The sequence below is a fragment of the Echinops telfairi genome, unplaced genomic scaffold (genome assembly GCF_000313985.2).
Source record: "Echinops telfairi isolate 266 unplaced genomic scaffold, ASM31398v2 ScPeMD7_1;HRSCAF=3_0, whole genome shotgun sequence".
In the NCBI taxonomy this organism is placed as follows: domain Eukaryota; kingdom Metazoa; phylum Chordata; class Mammalia; order Afrosoricida; family Tenrecidae; genus Echinops; species Echinops telfairi.
Genome location: NW_022103896.1, coordinates 12,200,380 through 12,217,589, shown reverse-complemented (window position 1 = coordinate 12,217,589; position 17,210 = coordinate 12,200,380).

Here is a 17,210-nt window from a genome sequence, read left to right as displayed (position 1 = left end):
TGCATTCCCCCCAGGATGGAAACTGCCTTCTGGTTGGTAGTGAATGGGTTCTAGGACAGGTACCATTTTGTCCCCTACCCCTGACTGCCCCAGATTTTAACCCTGGCTTCTCTTTTTTAGAAGGCTGTGATACATGGGGCACAGGGGCTGGGCCCCAATGACAGTGACCCAGAGCGAGTTTAATCCTTTCCCCGGGGCCACAAGAAGGCACATAAAGTCCCCCCCACCCTCCCATGTCGGAGCACCTGTTCCCATCCCCACCTCCACCGCCTCCTCTACAACACAGCATCTTCTTCCCAGGACTTGGTCTCTGTTGAGATCTCTTCGTCTAATGCCGCTTTGATAGCATATTTGGTCTGAAAATTTTATTTTCAATTAAACGCACTCGTTGAACGGTCGTGGTGTTGAAAGGATTCCATTAGGCTGGCTAATTATATAGTAGTTGCTACTGGGAGATAGTCGCACTCAATTTCAGCTCTTAGGTAATTCAAATCAAACGCTTTCTACTTGGCTCCCCGGAGCTGTGTGCGACCAGCTCCCTTTAACACGGCAGGCTTCTCAGGAGTTATTTTTAGCAATCCAAATCAAAACAGCAATTTTGGCTGAGGCCATGTCTAGTCTAGCAGAGTCAACCGTATGCGCCGATGGTAACAGGCCGAGGCAGTACCCCTGGAAGTGAACAGAGCCCACTGTCTCTGTCTGAGGGGACTCTGGTTTTCTGTATGAAGTGAGAAGCTTTTCTTTCTGCAACTTTGTTCCTTTGAGAACCCTATCTGAAGTCCAAGATCACTGACACTCCTTTAAACAAGATTGGTAAGCAGCTGGGACGGCCACTTTCATTTTTTCCCAGGGTGGTGGACCTTGACTGAGTCCCTGGAGACTCTTGTTTCAGCCCCGGGATCTCCCATGAACCATTAAATGGACTATTTTAACTTTTTTTCCCTCTCTTCCTTTTATAAGACAACCTGTAACCCACCCACCGCTGAACCTAAGCAGGGCATGTGGGGAACGATATTTTTTTAACCTTATTTTGTGCCTGTCACATATTAAGTATTCAAATAATTGAATAAATTGGCAAATGTATAAAATCTGATGTTTGTTTCCCTTAAACAAGCAATTATTTTGACATAAATATTAAATGAATTGGTTCGCCTTGAAAAATGTAATTTGCAAGTAGACTGAAGTCTCTTTTGATCTCCACCCCAAACCCCTGCTCCTTTATTATCTTGGGTAACATTCATAATCACTTTGGTACACCTCCTTGTAGAGCTTTGTAACGCGTTCATGCGCGCGTGTGGGGCACACACACACACACACACACACACACATTTATTCCCATATAGTATAGCTCAAACAGACAGACTCACTGCCACCCTGTTGATTTCAACATCTTTCTCCCTCACAGCACCTACTAGTCTCAAACTGCTAACCTTGAGGTTAGCAACACAACTCATATCCCACTACGCCACCAGGGCTCATTATAGGATTGATAGGGACTGTGCATAGAGTCCCTTTTCATTCTGTTCATCATGCGCTATAAAATTCTCGCCAACTCCAGTTGAGAGAATGTCAAACCAGCCTTGTGTGTTGCGCAGCTCGAGTTTTTGTCCCTTGTTCCATTTCCAGGCATGACTGCAAAAGCACTTGGAGTGTCCATTTAGGGGATTAGAAATAAATTTTAACTACACGCAGGGTTTCGTAAACACGGGTCCATGAGTCTTTTGTAGACCTGTGGACAGCAAATTATGCTGTGGCTTGCCCTTTTCAGTCATCAATTTATGAAGGAGTCCAAAGCAAATGCTACTTGCCTTGTTCTCTAACTACTACAAAACTACCTTTTTGTGTTTTCAAAAATTCCACCTCAAACTCTCCTGCCGACTCAACCCTAGAGGACAGGGTCTAATTGCCCCTGTGGGTTTTGAGACTGCAGCTCTCTGCAGGAGAGGAAAGCCTCATCTTTCTCCCGGGGAGCTTCTGGTGGTTTCAAACTGCTGACCTTGGAGGTGGCAGCACAACTCGTCACCGTTTAGACTAAATTAAATCCTGTGCTTTTACATTTATTATACTTACATGTCACTTCTCACGTTGATGTTGGCAGATTGATCATGCCCGCTGCTATTTTGGGGGTAGCTAACACACATTTTCTCTGAATCAGCCTACTCCCGTGGAGACTGTGCAGAACCAGCAGACAGAAGAGTGTGCCATGCCAAGTCCTGTCCACAGAACCAAGGGAAGAGCATGGTACATGGAATTCCCTGGGAGAGGCCATTGAGTGCCTTTGGATCCAGATTCAGAGAGGGGAATGACCCGTTCGTGGAAGTCTCACTGATTACTGGCAAAGTAGCCCTCTTGGATCTGTTTAATGGAGCCAGTAAGCTTCTTGAAGCTCTTGTTGTTGTTCTTAGATGCTGTCAAGTCTTATCCGACTCCTAGCAATGTTACGCGTAACAGAATGAAACATCACCTATCCCTGTTGTCTTCACGATGGTTAGTTTGCACCCATTGTTTCAGCCACTGGATCATTCCCTCTCATTGAGAGTCTTCCTCTCTCTCGCTGCCCTTCTACTTTATAAACACGCTGTCCTTCTCCAGGGTCTGGTCTCTCCTGACAACATGCCACCAGTACATGATAAGATGTCCCTTAAGTTCTTAAGAACAGGCCTGACACAGCAGCCTTAAGGTTGGATAGGAAGACTACCAGTCTTGTCAGCCCACTTACTCCTAAGTGTGGGATCCGAGAGGAGCTGTTCCTAATAGACTCTCTCCCAGAGCTCTTTGCCAAGGCGATGTCACAAAGACCCTAGCACTGGCCAAGCAAGTATTGCCTGTGGTTCTTACTTCCCCTCTCCCCCATCATCCAATAGAAGTGAGTGTCTGTTCCTTTCCCTTGTTCGGGCCTTTCCCATCGAGGCAGTGTGGTGTTGAAGAAAGGAGGGACCTCACGTTCTAGTTGCGGCCGTGTGCTCCTAGACAAGCTGTTTGCCCAAATTAGACTTCTACCTTTTACCATCAAGACTCCAAATTTGCCCAAATCCACTAAAACTTAGAAAAATGAAAAGGTTAAAAACCCGTGCTCGCTGGTTGGTGTTTCCTGTGGCATTTCTGAGCATTGTCACCTGCAGCTAGATCATATCACGCATTGATGAGACCACCACAACCCATGAAACCCTCTCCTTTCACACGGGAACCATACAACTGCCCTCCCCTGTGACACATCGCATCCCCAGCGGGTTCTTGGGGCCATGATTCATTCATCGCTGGAGTTTTCTCGTGTCAAAAGGAAAGGGTATTTCCCCACGTTGCGGTTCAGGGCCTCCAAGGTCACACCTCTGACTCACTCTGTGGATGTCCTGAACCCCAGTCAAGCTTTCCCCTTCGGGGTGAGAGCTATGGCCTCTGGTCTGGCCATTACGCCTGGGTGGCCACACTTCTCCTCTGGTGAAAGGTCGGGGTGAAGGGGTGAAGGGGTGAAAGGCACCTGGGAGCTGGAGGAGGCTAACAAGGTCCTGGGGGCATAACCGTTTGTGTTGTGTCCTTCCTTCGAGCACCTGCACCTGAGCACCCACTGATGGCATGGCCCCTCGCCAAGGGCCTGCACCTGAGCACCCATTGATCACATGGCCCCTCGCCAAGCAGTCCGCACAGGCAGAAAGTGTGGCTCTTCCATGGCTGCGCCCTGATGGAACCTCTCCCGTCTGGCCTGTAGGCTCCGTGGTGACGTTGCAGTTATGCATCAGACTGGAATCAGCAAGGTCAGCCATTCAAAACCAACAGGTGCTCCACAGGAGAAAGGCTGGGCTTTCTACTCCTGTAAAGAGTTACTGTCTTGGGAACTCACAGGGGCAGTTTTACCCTGCCCCGTAGTTCGGCATTGACTGGATGGCAGTGTGTTTGGTTTTTGGTTTGGGCCAGCCAGCCTGCCAGGCCTACATGAGCTGAAATGAGACACCATAGAATTTCTTACGTGTCTTGTGTTTTGTTTGGTTTTGTTGGATTCGCGTTGTTGTTAGCTGCCGGTGAAGGAGCCAGCCCTCCAGATCTGTCAGGTTTTCATTGGGGAAGATCACTGGGCCTTTCTTCCCAGTCCATCTTGGTCTGGAAGTTCCCTGGAGCCTGCTCAGCCGGTGTCAAGTGGTGGCTGTGCTTGCAGCACTTTGATCAGGGAACACACCTGGGTCCTCCACATGGAAGGCCAGCATCATACACTGCACCATTATCCCTGCTGATTTCACACTGACTCAAAACAAAATCCCAACGAGCGCAGAGGCTCTCAGAGGCGTGGGGGTGGGGGTGGGGTGGTGAGGTGTCTGAGTCGGTTCTGACTCAGCGGTCCTATTAACAGCCGAACGAAACACTGCCCAGTCCTGGGCCATCCTCGCAGTCCTTGCTTGGGTTGAGCCTGTTGTGGAAGCCACTGTGTCAATCCAACTCATTGAGGGGCTTCTGACCTCTTTTTCCATGCATGGTGGATGGCCTTCTCCAGGGACGAGTCCCTCCTGATAACATGCCCAGCGTACATGAGACAAAGTCTCACCTTGTCTTGTTTCTAGGACGCATTCTGGCTGTTCGTCCAAGACAGATTTGGCCTGACATACATCTGCAATGAGTTTAAGAAAGAAGCTCCGCATCATAAGAAAGGCCAGGCTTGCTGGTCAGATAGAGACCGGTGGAATCCCTGAGGCTAGGGCACTCAGGCCTGGAACGGAAGTCACTCTCTCGGTAAGAGTGATCAGCCATTTGAGATCAAAAGGACAGCCTTTCCCCAAGGACAAAGTCCAGAAGGTGAGGAAAGATGGAGCAATGGAAACCGGAAACACAGGGAGGATGTGGGATAAGTGAGGCTACCCCGTGGGGATTGCAATCAATGAGATGAAACCATGTACAAACTGTAGAATGGAATCCTGATGACCCGCTCCGCCCACTGTCCCCTGATTCAGACAAGAGTGCCGCGCAGTGCTTTCTTTGACCAGCTGTCACCCGCCACTGATCGGATGCTGCCTATAAAGGTCGATCCAGTGGCCTTGTCTCTCCTTGTCTCTGGTCCTCCAAGTGGCCGATACTGTGGGAATCTACATCCTGGAAATTAAGCAACGAGTTGACCCGCCCTCTGATTCATGCACTTGATCAGGAATGCTGGATGTTGGTGGGTAGAGTGAGGGATCGGGTAGATTTTGAAGCCCACCCCTGACCCTGAGACTCAGGTTACATGCACAGGGGGCTGGGGGCAGGTGGTCAGTACCTACCTCTCCAGCTGCACTGCAATGGGGCCATTTAGGGCAAAGCTGGAAATATTCCACTTGTCCTGCCCTCGTCTCTGCTCATTGTGCATGTTCACTCTCAAAAGTGGCACCATTTGGACGGCAGAGGATCCTGGAGGTCGTTAGGGGCCATCAACAGTTCATGTTGTAGATTGCTCAGGTGGTCAGTCCCACCTCCGTCCACCCTCCAGGTGACATGATAGAAAGTCCTCAGGGGTTGCCTCTGTGAAGATGACAGCCAAGAAATCCCTATGGTGCATGGCCTTCTCCGCCCACCCGGGTCACCTTGAGTGAGTTGACCTTGTGGTAGTGGTTTGGTTTGGAGAAAGACGAGGCTGTCTGCACCCACAAAGACCTTCAGGCCCAGAAAGTCTGACTAGGGTGGCTGTGAGTCAGAATGCACTCCGTGGGGCAGATTGGAGCGACCAGACTAAGAGCGATTCAATCCCGGAAATGTCCTTTTCTTCGCCCGCGTCTTCTCCCCAGGCCTGCCGCTGCTAGCCTGTTGAGAAACCTCTTCTGGGCTCTGACTAGTTCCCATTTATCTCTGCATCTTTAAAGGCCTCCGTGATGCCACTATATCCTTCATTGGGGATAACAAAAAACTTACCATTTGGTCCATTTTAAGCACAAAACTCACCGTCCTTGAGTGCCATTTGCCCTTCAGTGTGCGAGGGGGCTTCAGAATATTTGTGGGGGAAATGGAATGAGACGCAAATGCAGCTTTACCATGAACTCTTTGAAGGCCCCTTGCTACTGTCAACATGGTCTCATCTCACAACAGGGTCTTCATTCCAAACCGAAATCCTACCCCTTGAGTCATAGCTTCCGCTTACCTCCACCTGCACCCCCACCCCCCACCCACACACACAACACCCATTGCCATGATTCTACTTTCTGTCTCTCTGAATTAGCTTTGTTAGATGCCTCAGGTAAATCAACGCATACACTGTTCACGTCAGTCAGCGTTCCATTGTGGATGTCTGTCCAAGTTGTGGCCTGTATCAGAGCTTCTTTCCTGTGCGTCATCATTGTGGGGCACCTTGAGGCCATTTTTGACCTCCAGTGACCCCTTGTGACAGAGTGGATCTGCCCCATTGGATTCCTCGACTGGCTTCTTCATAGGAACAGATCACCATTGTCTTTTCCTTTTGGAGCCCTTGTGTGGGTTTGAACCATCAACCTTTTGGTTAATGGCTAATTGCTTAACTACTGCGCCAACAAAACAAATAAACTCATTGCCATTGAGTTGATGGTGACTCATATCGACACTATAGGACAGAGTAGACATGCCCCTTGTGAGTTTCTGAGATGGTAAATCTTTCCAGGAGTAGAAAGCCTCATCTTTGTCTCACAAAGCTGCTGGTGGTTTCAAGCTACTGACCTTGCAGGTAGCGGTCCAATGCATAACCACTACGCGGGGCTCCTTTCCGTGGGGCTCCTTTCCGCCTGTTCCCTGCTGACTACTGCATCACTGGGTGCGTGTACCGTGCTCTCTTTCCCCCTGGTGGCAGAGTGGCTATGAGTTGGCTTGTGATCCTCAAGGTCAGCAGTTGGGAAACCACCAGCCGCTCCTCAGGAGCGAGGTGGAGCTTTCTACTCCCTCTCGTAGAGAATTAGAGTCTGAAACTCAGAGAGGCAGATGTACCCTGTCCTGTGGGGTCACTGCGAGTCGACATTGGCTCAAGGACAGTGAGGGCTTCTTTGGTTTGTTTTTTCTGCTGTCGATGGGAACTTGGTCTGTCTCCACTTTTGAGTTGTTTCCATTTTCCGGCTTTTGTGAATAACGCTTCTAGAAAGGTTGGCCTTTAAGTAGCTCTCTGAGTCCCTGAAAGCACAGTGGCTTTAGTTTGCCATTAGCTTAGTGATCTTATGAGTTAGGCCTGAGCAAGGACTGGAAAGAGCACCTTTCACGTCCTGAGAGCTTCAGAAGTGATGGGGGCAGAGCTGGTGCCATGGCTGTTAGCTCTCTTGTCTTCTGGCCTCTTCCTTTCCAGTGTGTTTCAGGACTGCTGCAATACATCTCAGAGTATAAAAAAGATGATACCAGATTGGAAACCTAAAGTAAAAAGTTATCCAGCATCTCCCGAGCCTTGATAACATAATAGTAATTACCATCTCAAGGAGCTTTAACCCTTTTGCATCATTTCAAGACGTTTTTGAAATACAGGTAATCCTAGGGTTCTTCCCAATTCGTTTTCCCTATTTGCATTGCTTCCCTGCACATCCTCGGGATTCATCGGTAGTCATTTCAGCAACCATTTTTCATTGGCTTTTATCTGTGTGGCTGGTGATGAACTAACTATAGGATTCCCAGTTTCCCCCTACATTTTATAAATCAAATTTTTGCTTCCAGTTTTTCCTGTATCTCAGGAGCATCTCAGAAGTGGAGCCAGTTGATCAGAGGATAGATAGGGATTAGTTTCATGTCTCATCCATCACTGTACATGCCTGGTTCCCATAACACAGTGTACATTGCTGTTTGTTGGCCTGTTAGCTCTAACTCATGGTGGGCATCTTTCTAACAGAATAAAATGTAGGCTGGTTTTGTGCTGTCTTCATGATTGCTGTCAGTTGTGGAGTCCTGGCTGATCCATCAATCTACCTCATTTGAGGGTCTCCCTCATTGTCATTGGCCCTCTGCTTTAAAAACATGATTATCCATCCTAACATTGGTCTTTCCTGATAGCATTTCCAAGGTAAATGTGCTGAGGTCTCACCATCCTTGCTTCCAAGGAGCACCCTGCTTATATGAGGGTGTAATGCCCACCCCTCAAGAAAAGGGAAAAAAGCTCCACTGGGCGGAGCTTTTGTAGTACACATTTTTCCCACTAGGTGAGCATCAAGCAACTTACTCTGAGTTAGTGCATCCAGTGGCATTGCCTGAGAAGGTTCTCTCTGGTCACAGTGAATTTTTTTCATAAAAGCAGTTTTGCTTGAACCTCCTTTTTTGTGATGGCCAACTTCAGAGAACAGTGTGCAGCTGTGAAATTTTGTTTCCTGCTTGGGAAAAATGCCACAGAAACTGACGTGATGTTGAACACAGCTTATAAGGACAGCACTATGGGAAAACTCGAGTGTACGCGGGGTTTTCTCCTTTCAAAAAAGGTGACATGCCGATTAATGACAAACCTCATTTTGGAAGTCCATCACCTTTGCTGATGGATGAAAATGTCAACTTGTCGTGCATCTGGAGTTCATTTTACCAGGTTAGACTGTTATTCATGGTTTCTATTTAGAGTTTCTGAAAGGATAGTGTAACGGTGACACAAAATATGTGGGGGACTGGGTTTGCCACCATGACAGTGCACCTGCTCACCAAACCATCTCAGTGTACCAGTTTTTAGAAAAAAAAACAGCAAGCCTCTCTTGCCCCACACACCTTACTCACCTGAACTTGTTCCCTGTGGATGCAGAGGGACATGAAAGGATAGTGATTTGATGACGTAGAAGAGGTGAGCAGAAAAACCGAGGGAGGTGCTGTCAGCCATTCTAACATATGAGTTTGAAAAATATTTCCAAGAAAAGGGGGAACCAATTACAAGAATCTACATATAATCTCCTCCCTGAATCAAGCAGAACAAGATGGAGCACTGTAACGGATGCCTGCCCTTCACTTGCCAGCTCAGGCATCAGCCAGTACCACTGTCTGGGGTTCCTGTCAGGTAGCTGGAGTGGTCCAAGTCCTCTCGGCAGAGTGGCCACTCCTCCTGGCGGCATACAGAATTGTTCAGCACAGCAAAAGCAATGATGGGGACAATGATGGCTGGAGTTCAAACAACCAGGAAACTCACTGCCATCAGGTCAGTGCTGGTTCATGGCCCCTCCCCCCGGGGGTTTCTGAGACTAACAGTTCAAGGGAGTAGAAAACCCAGTCTTCTGAGGAGCTGCTGGTTGGCTTCGAACCGCTGACCATGTAGATTGCAGCCCCCTGCTTCACCATGACACCACCTTACTTACTATCTGCTGGGCTCTTAAATGTATCTCAGTTCATCTGCACGGTCACTCCTTAGGAACCTGCCCGATCTATTGTGCCATCCCCAAGATCAGACTGTTGCGGACTATAGGTTTATTTCTTTCTTTTACTCATATGCTTTCATTGGCGGCTTTTCAGAAATACATCATTGCCAGGCACTCAGCCAGTGGCCATGAAAGAGGTTTTCAAAATAAGATGGAGGGAAGGTGTGACTCTTGTGTGAGTTCTGCATTTGACCTTGAGCTGGTCACTGGGCCCCTAGTGTTATTGAACCAGAACCTTAACCCTTTCAATACCGAGTTTCGTGGAGCATGAAACTGCTCCTAAATCGGTCTCAGGGCAGCCTCCGTGGAGGTTTCTTTATGACGGAGAAGGCTCCTTAGAGAATACCGATTTACAAAGAAGTAGAGATGTGACTGTCACCTCAAATCTCTGAGTGAATGACCAAAATACCCCAACTGCCCCATGCAAATGGATTTAGGTCTTTTCTGCCCCCACCCCCGCCCCACCCCCCACCTTACCCAGACACACACACTCCCAGAAGACTGTAGACTTCCCTGAAGTCCATTTTGAAAAAGGTCTTTCCAGCCAGCAGCTGGACTAGGTATGACCCATGTGTTCCAGCCTCTCTCTGTGCACCGAGTCACAAGACCCCTGGCCAGTGGCTGTGTCCTTGGTGCACCCACAGGCACCAGGGCAGAAAGGCCTGGAGGTCTGCTTCTGGGAGATCAATGGCCATGGAAGCCCTGGGTCACACACGAGCTTGCCCGGAGTCGGAATTGGCTCGTTGGCAACTGACGGAATGCTTGGTTGGTTGGTTTGAGATTAACTTGTCACCAAAGACATCCATTTGTGGATGAGAGAAACGAATGTTTCCAATTAAGCAATCACGTGCCCCTGCCCCTGCCCCTGCCTGTCGGGCACCGACCTTTGTTGCAGCTGTTAAAAATGGGAGAGACGGCTCTCTTCGGATGTTTGCCTTGAAGGGTCGTCAACACCGTCAGCATTTGGATTGGTGAGGAAACCGAAAAGTGTAAGGCAAACGCCTCTCCTCGTGGGATGTGCCGAGCTCCGTGCAGCCCATGCCCAGGCACGAGGGCCTTCCCCAGGCAGCTGACGGAATTCCAGTGGCAGCGTGTCACGGTTAGTTAGCTGACCTGACTGTGTGAGAGATAGTGTCCGTACCCAGAGCCTGGCTGTGAACTGAGAAGTTGCTTTTAGGGAAAGTCATCTCTGGTCAGGAGCCCTGGTAGCATAGTGGTTACACATTGGGCTGCGAGCAATTGGGTGAGCAGTTTGAAACCACCAGCCACTCCACGGAAGAAAGATGAGGCTTTCTACTCCTGTCAAGAGTTGTGGTCTTGGAAACCCCCTGGGGAAGTTCTACCCTGCCCTATAGGGTCCCCATGTGTCAGAACAGACATGGTGGCAGTGAGTCTGGATATCAGGAGAGGAGTCCAGGTGGCATTGTGGGTGAGGAGTTGGCCTGCGAACCGCAAGGTCCGCAGTTAGAAACCACTGACTGCTGCACAGGAGGAACATGAGGCTTCCTACTCCCAGAAAGATTTATAGTCTAGGAAACTAGTTGTTACATACTCTTTTGTCAATTTGAGAGGATTAAGAGTGAAGTTTAGCCTGTCAGTCAGGTTGCAGCTTGATGACCTCATTTGGAGGTGCTAAGGAAATAAACAGCTTGCTGGAGGTAGGACACATGCTCACTCCCTGCAAGACATCTCTGTTGACAAGATACCTGGAGCTACTCTACAGCTCTGGAGCTGGAGGAGCCATGTGGAGGCCCCTGCCAGTGCTGAGATGTTTAGACTGCCACTGGATCCACAAGACCTTCCACCCACTGGGCTGTGATTTTCCTGCATTTGGCGTCATTGCATGTGTTCCATGATTCTGAAGAGGACTTTATAGATTGGTATCAGACATATGGGCTAATATCGGACTTAGGGACTTGATCTGGATTGGGCTGGGATGCTTTCTCAATATTCAACTGCTCTTGCATATACCTCTTTCTTACACACATATGAGTGTCTCTGGATTAATTTTGCTAGTCAACCCAGACTGACACAGAAACCCACAGGGCAGTTCTACTCTCAGGACCAAGCCCATTTCCCTTTGACTCTGGAATCTTTTGTTTTTTAGGAAATTAGCTGCTCTTTCCATGAGAGATGGCAGCCAGTGGGCAGAAGAGGTTCGGGCATGGGGCCCGGGCCCCATCTCTGTCTGTTGCTCCAACTCGTGTCAGCCCCATGCCCCACACAACCCATTGCGGGGTCTGTGCCATCTGCACGGCTGCTGGTCTGCTCGAGGCCATGGCTGCAGTCACCCTGGATTCCGAGTGCCTTCGTACCTCGGGGCCTCATCTGCCAGCACTGCAGGGGACAATGTTCTGTTGTGATCCATGGGGTTTCTGATGGCTAATTTTCTGAAGTGAAGCACCAGACCTGCCTTAGTCTGGAAGCTCCCCAGAGACCTGTTTATCCTGGTTCACCCAGATGGCATTTGAAATACTAATGACTGTGTTGCCAGTGTCACAGTGGCATGCAGGTCACCACCGCATGGCAGTGGGAAAGGTAGATGGTAGGAGCCACATGCAGAGGAGCAGAAAAAAAGAGAAACATTCAGTCCAGACAGCGTGCCAGATTGTGAACGTGTTTATCCCGCCCCTCAGGATCAGAGAAGTTATGTCTGTGCCCAAAGTCACACAGCTTCATTAGGTCCCCTTAGTCCCACCATCAGCGGTGTGTGTTCTCACCCACAACGCTCTCTGTTCCCTAGAATGGTGACAGTAACGTGGAATTGGTTCCCAAGAATCTTTGGCAAGTCCAGGGCTCTCCATCCCTTTATGGATGTGTGAAATCCCCCTTGTAGCCAATTATGTATTCTATTTTTCAGTTGCTGTTGACATTGTAAAACACACACCCATTCCTCAGTACCATTCAGCAAGGAATGCCGGCGGGCAGGTAGATGGTGGAGGCCAACCCGGAGGAGCAGACACTTACAGCTGGCGTCCGTGCATACAGTTCTTTGCCATTTAGATGTCTACTGTCTTTTCTGAAAAGTGGGATGGCCTGGATACCAACCTGCTGAGTGTTTGCCCAGATCGCATCTCAAGTGTCACCGAGTGTCCACGTGATCATGCGGGTGAGGGGCGGGGACATTTTGCTCAGTGTCTTCTCGCATCATCTCATATCCTCACCTAAGCCCGTCAAAGACAGAGCTATTACTATCGCTCCCATGTGCCCATCTTACAGATGAAGAATGACTTCATTGACAAAGGGATACAGGAAAGGATCTGAATATGCAAAGTGGGGGTGGACTGGAACCATAACCAGAATGGGGAAAAACTGTAATTGACACCCTGCTAGAAAATATAATCCCCCGCTTAGAGAACCAGGGTAGCATGCACACCGCATCAAAAACAAATCTAGCCAGCATAGTCAGAAACAATGGTCTCCCGCTTAAAGATGGCTGATGACCATGACACGTTGAATGTGTGTTGCCCTTCACAGTCCTGGCAATATGCCAATCTCCTGCATCAGGATCCTGAAAGGGCTCACGGTGCCTCTTCTGATCTCCCTTTCCAGGACTTCGACCCATCATTTTCACGGTGCCAGCCATGTCTAAACCCCTTTAAGGTCCAAGAGGAAATGCAAGTACAGTTGTTTGCCTACAGCCGCAGTCAACCGAGTAGAGCTGAGAGCCATACTGACCATCTCAGACCCCCAGTGCAAATGAAGCTCAACGCCAAGGTTTTAAGGGCCCGTTGTCATTTGCAATCCTCATCAGGGCTTTTAGCTTTTCCCGTGATCTCGTTCAAGTCATCGTTATCCCGCATTATAGCATCCTGATGCTGCAGCAGACGTTATCCCATGGCTGCTGTTTACACAGTGTCCACAGCAACCCACCACTGGTCCACACCTCAGGCTTTTGTGGGCAGCAATTAGTCATCAACATTGAAATTGGCCACTTGACCTTGAACAACATTGGCCTTCACTCTTATCTGCAGCAGAGGGGTTGAACTGGGATGGAGCAAGATGGTGGGCAAGGGTGAGAGCTTTCCTTTACTGAAGGTCTAGTACGGGCTTTGAGCTAGGTCTATCTGTCTTTACCTTCTAATCCCATTCCATGTGGTCAGATGACTTTCTCGATAGGATTCCAATCCACGGAGCCTTTCTTCATGGTCCAGCACATGGTCCATGGCGGCAAAAGTTGCTTGTGCACTTGAAGGAGGGTGTACTCCATTGTTCCAGGGTAGAATATTCCATATTCATTAGGTCAAGTTGGTGGATAATCAAACCAGCCTTATGCTCATCGAACCAATGACAATTCCTAGTGCCCCAACAGCACAGGGTGACTAGAACTGCCCCATAGGGTTGCCAAGGCTGTAATCTTTATAGAAGCAGATGCCACTGCTTTCTCCCATGGCTCAGTTGGTGGGTTTGAACCATCCTCTTCTTGGTTAGCTGCCGAGTCTGACCCGCCACACAGACAGGGTGGACACTCAAACTCAAGTCTGTCCCAACGGAGAGCCACCCTATTTTATTCTATTTCACTGTGGAAATCTGGGCCAGGAGCCCTGGTGGCAACGTGGGTTATACAGTGTGCTGCTAACCCCAAGGTCAGCAGTTTGAAACCACCAGCTGCCTTTCAGGAGAACGAAGGCTTTCTCTTTACTCCAGTAAAGGATTACCGAGAGGGTCACTATGAGATGGTGGATGGTGTGATTCAAAGTCCTTGTTTGGTCGTTTTGTGCGAGAGAGTCGGCGGGCTTTGTTTTGTTTCATTTTGTGTCTCTTTTCTCCTCATCGTTCTCCCTTGAGGGAAATCTCAAGATCCCTGTTTTACAGATGAAGGGAGACACGGAGGCAGGGGGAGATTGGCTATCTCACCCCCAGTCACACAGCTATCAGTGAGGGGCAGAGATGCTCACCCCAGGTGTGTGCGACCCCACCATGCTTGGTGACATCCCCGTCCTGGTGTGCTGCTTCTGAGAGGGTGCCTGTGTGCATGCCCACACTTACTTTCTCAAGGTGAGAGAGAGAGAGACAGAGAGAGACAGAGTCCAACCCAAACCAACTCACTGCCGTCAAGCAAATTCTGACTCACAGCGAAGGTCAGGGACAGGGTAGCTCTGCCCTGGTGGGTTTTCCTGAGATGGTGTCTTTTACAGGAGTAGAAAGCCAAGTCTTTCAAGGAGTGGCTGGTGGGCAGGGTCAGCAATTCAACATGTAGCCACTATGTCACCAGGGCTTGAGAGAGAGACCAAGGGTTGGTAAGCTAAAGCCCTTGGGCCAAGTTCTGCCCATGGCCCATGTTTGCTGATAAAACTCAATCAAGCACAGTGTGTTATTCTGGGTGGACTAGAGAAACAAATTCATAGACACTCACTCATATGTCTATAAGAACGAGCTTTATATAAAAATTACTTTTATATTGAGAAAACATCCCAGCCCAGTCCAGATCAAGTCTATAAGTCTGATATCAGCCCACATGTCTGATACCAGTCTATAAGTTCCTCTTCAGACTCATGAAACCCATGTAATGATGCTGAATGCAGGAAGATCACAGGCCAGTGGGTGCAAAGTCTTGTGGATCCAGGGCTGTGGAAGCATCTCAGCACTGGCTTGGGTCTCCACATGGTTCCTCCAGCTCCAGGGCTTTGGCTCCGTCCTCCTGGCTTTATGTGTCTTGGCAACAGGAAGACAAAGCAGAGAGTATGTGTCCTGCCTCCAGGGAGGAAGATAGGAGTTCCTAGAATCCTCAGGAGAAAGCCATGCCCACACCGCAGCATGATTGGCTGTGGCCTGATGGACAGGCTAGACTCCAGCCCTTCACTCAAATTGACAGGAGATTATGTAACTGCCACACACAGCCAGGCCCTTCCTTAACATGCTCTGATGTCTGCTTTCAAATGACAAGAAAGTAGTGACAATATATATTACCCGGCCTGCAAAGTTGTCACTACTGACCCCTTTAGAACAAGTTTGTTGACCCTTAAGACCCCAAACCTGTTGTCATCACGTGGATACCAACTCCTAGTGACACCAAGTATTGCAGTGTAGACGTGATTTTCATGGTAGCACTCTTTAAACACCAGATCACCTGGCCTTTCTTCTGACATCCCCCTGGGTGGGTTTGAACAACCAGTCTTTCAGATAGTTGTCAGGGGTGTGACTTTTTATACCTCTACTATCCACCTCCCCTCTGCCCACCCTCCACCACCCCCCTCCCCCCAAAAAACAAACCTTCCTGCCTTTGAGTCATTGTTGACACATAGTGACCCCCTATGGGTTTCCGAGTCTGTAACTGTTTATGGGAGTAGAAATGTCCAGTCTTTCTCCCTCGGAGCTCCTGGTGGATTCGTACTGCTGACCACGCAGATCATAGCTCAGTGCATAACCACAACACCACCAGGGCTCAAACCAAACCAAATTCATTGCCTTTGAGTGGATTCTAACGCATAGTGACTCTATAGAAAGAACAGAACTGTGTCTGTGGGGTTCTGGGGAAGCGCATCCTTATGGGAGCAGAAAGCCTCCTTTTTCTCTCGCAGGGCAGCTGTGGTGGGGTCACACTGTTGACCTGACAGCTAGCCCAACTCATACCCCACCTGTGTCCCACTGCACCCCCAGTGCTCTCTGATACCCCCATTGTAGACTCCTGGAAGAGAATTCACCAACACGGCTTTGGTAGGCTGGCGTGTCCAATTGTGCAGACCCATTGAGATCAGACCTGTTACAGTGAAGTTAATTACAAATACCGGATATGGCTTTTGTCTTCCTTACTTGTTCCTTTGGTCACACTTGTGCACAGTTGTATTCCCAGTGCCTAGAACAGTGCTAGGCCTTTGGCAAAGCGCTGAGCCTAGGAATCCAGCGAAGGCATCCAAGTGGGTGGGCAGCAGGCCAAGGTCCCCAGGAGAAAAGGGGAGAAAGCAGGAGGAGGTGAATGGAGAGATGAAGGGGGTGGGAGGATTCGAGAAGGACCGAGGAGCAAGGGGATTGGGTAGGGCCATGCACGCTGAGCTCAGACCACTCCCTGATCCTCAGGCTTCTTGTCTGTAAAATGGACATGTCTTTTTCACGTTCTCCGTGGAAGTCTCTGGGTGACATGAAAGTCCTGAGCCTGCCTGTGTGGCACGCATGTCCCTGTCAGCGGTAGCTGCTGGGATTCTGGTCAGCCTGGCAGGATAGGGGGGCGTGGGGGGGGGGCTCCCTGGGGTGTGATCATGACTGTTTACTCCTGCCTGTCCCTGGCTGGCATGCGCTCATGAGCTTGCTTTTCTGGACGAAAGTTGCCCCGGTGTTCTGAAGTGACCCTTGGGCTTGGATGCTTATACAACCCTGCCTGCTGGGCCCCGGCCAGCACTGGCCCTGGCTGCCCACGGAGCTGTGCTGTTGGCTTCCTGAGTCTGTTTTCTGATTCTGAAAAGGCCTGCCCTTTATTCAGCATTGTCCTCTGGCCCCCACGTCACCATCACACTTGCTCAGCCACCTCCTCCCCCGCCTCACCCGGAGACAATGAGGTTTCATTGCCCCCAAGAGAGCTGTGTTTCTTTCTCTCTCTCTCTCTCTGTCTGTCTCTGACCTAACTCTCTTTTGCTCCCTGCTGAGGCTCCTTGTACAAAAGATGAGTGTATTAAATCTATGAGGGTGTTTAATAAATGCCACCACCCAGCTGCCATTTTCTCGTACCTCAGTGTTGCTGGGGTGCTGGAAGTTCTACCGCCAGTATTTCAAACACTAGCAGCGTCACCCACAGGGGCAGGTTCCAGTGGAAGGTCCAGACTAAGACAAACGAGGAAGAAAGGCTTGGTGATCTAATTCTGAAAAATGAGCCAATTAAACACCCTTTGGATCCAACCAAAACATTGTCTGAGTGAGGGCTTGGAAGAGGGCCCTCCCCACCCCCAGACATTAGAAGACGCTCAAAATACAGTTGCCACAACAATGGGTGCAGGCCAA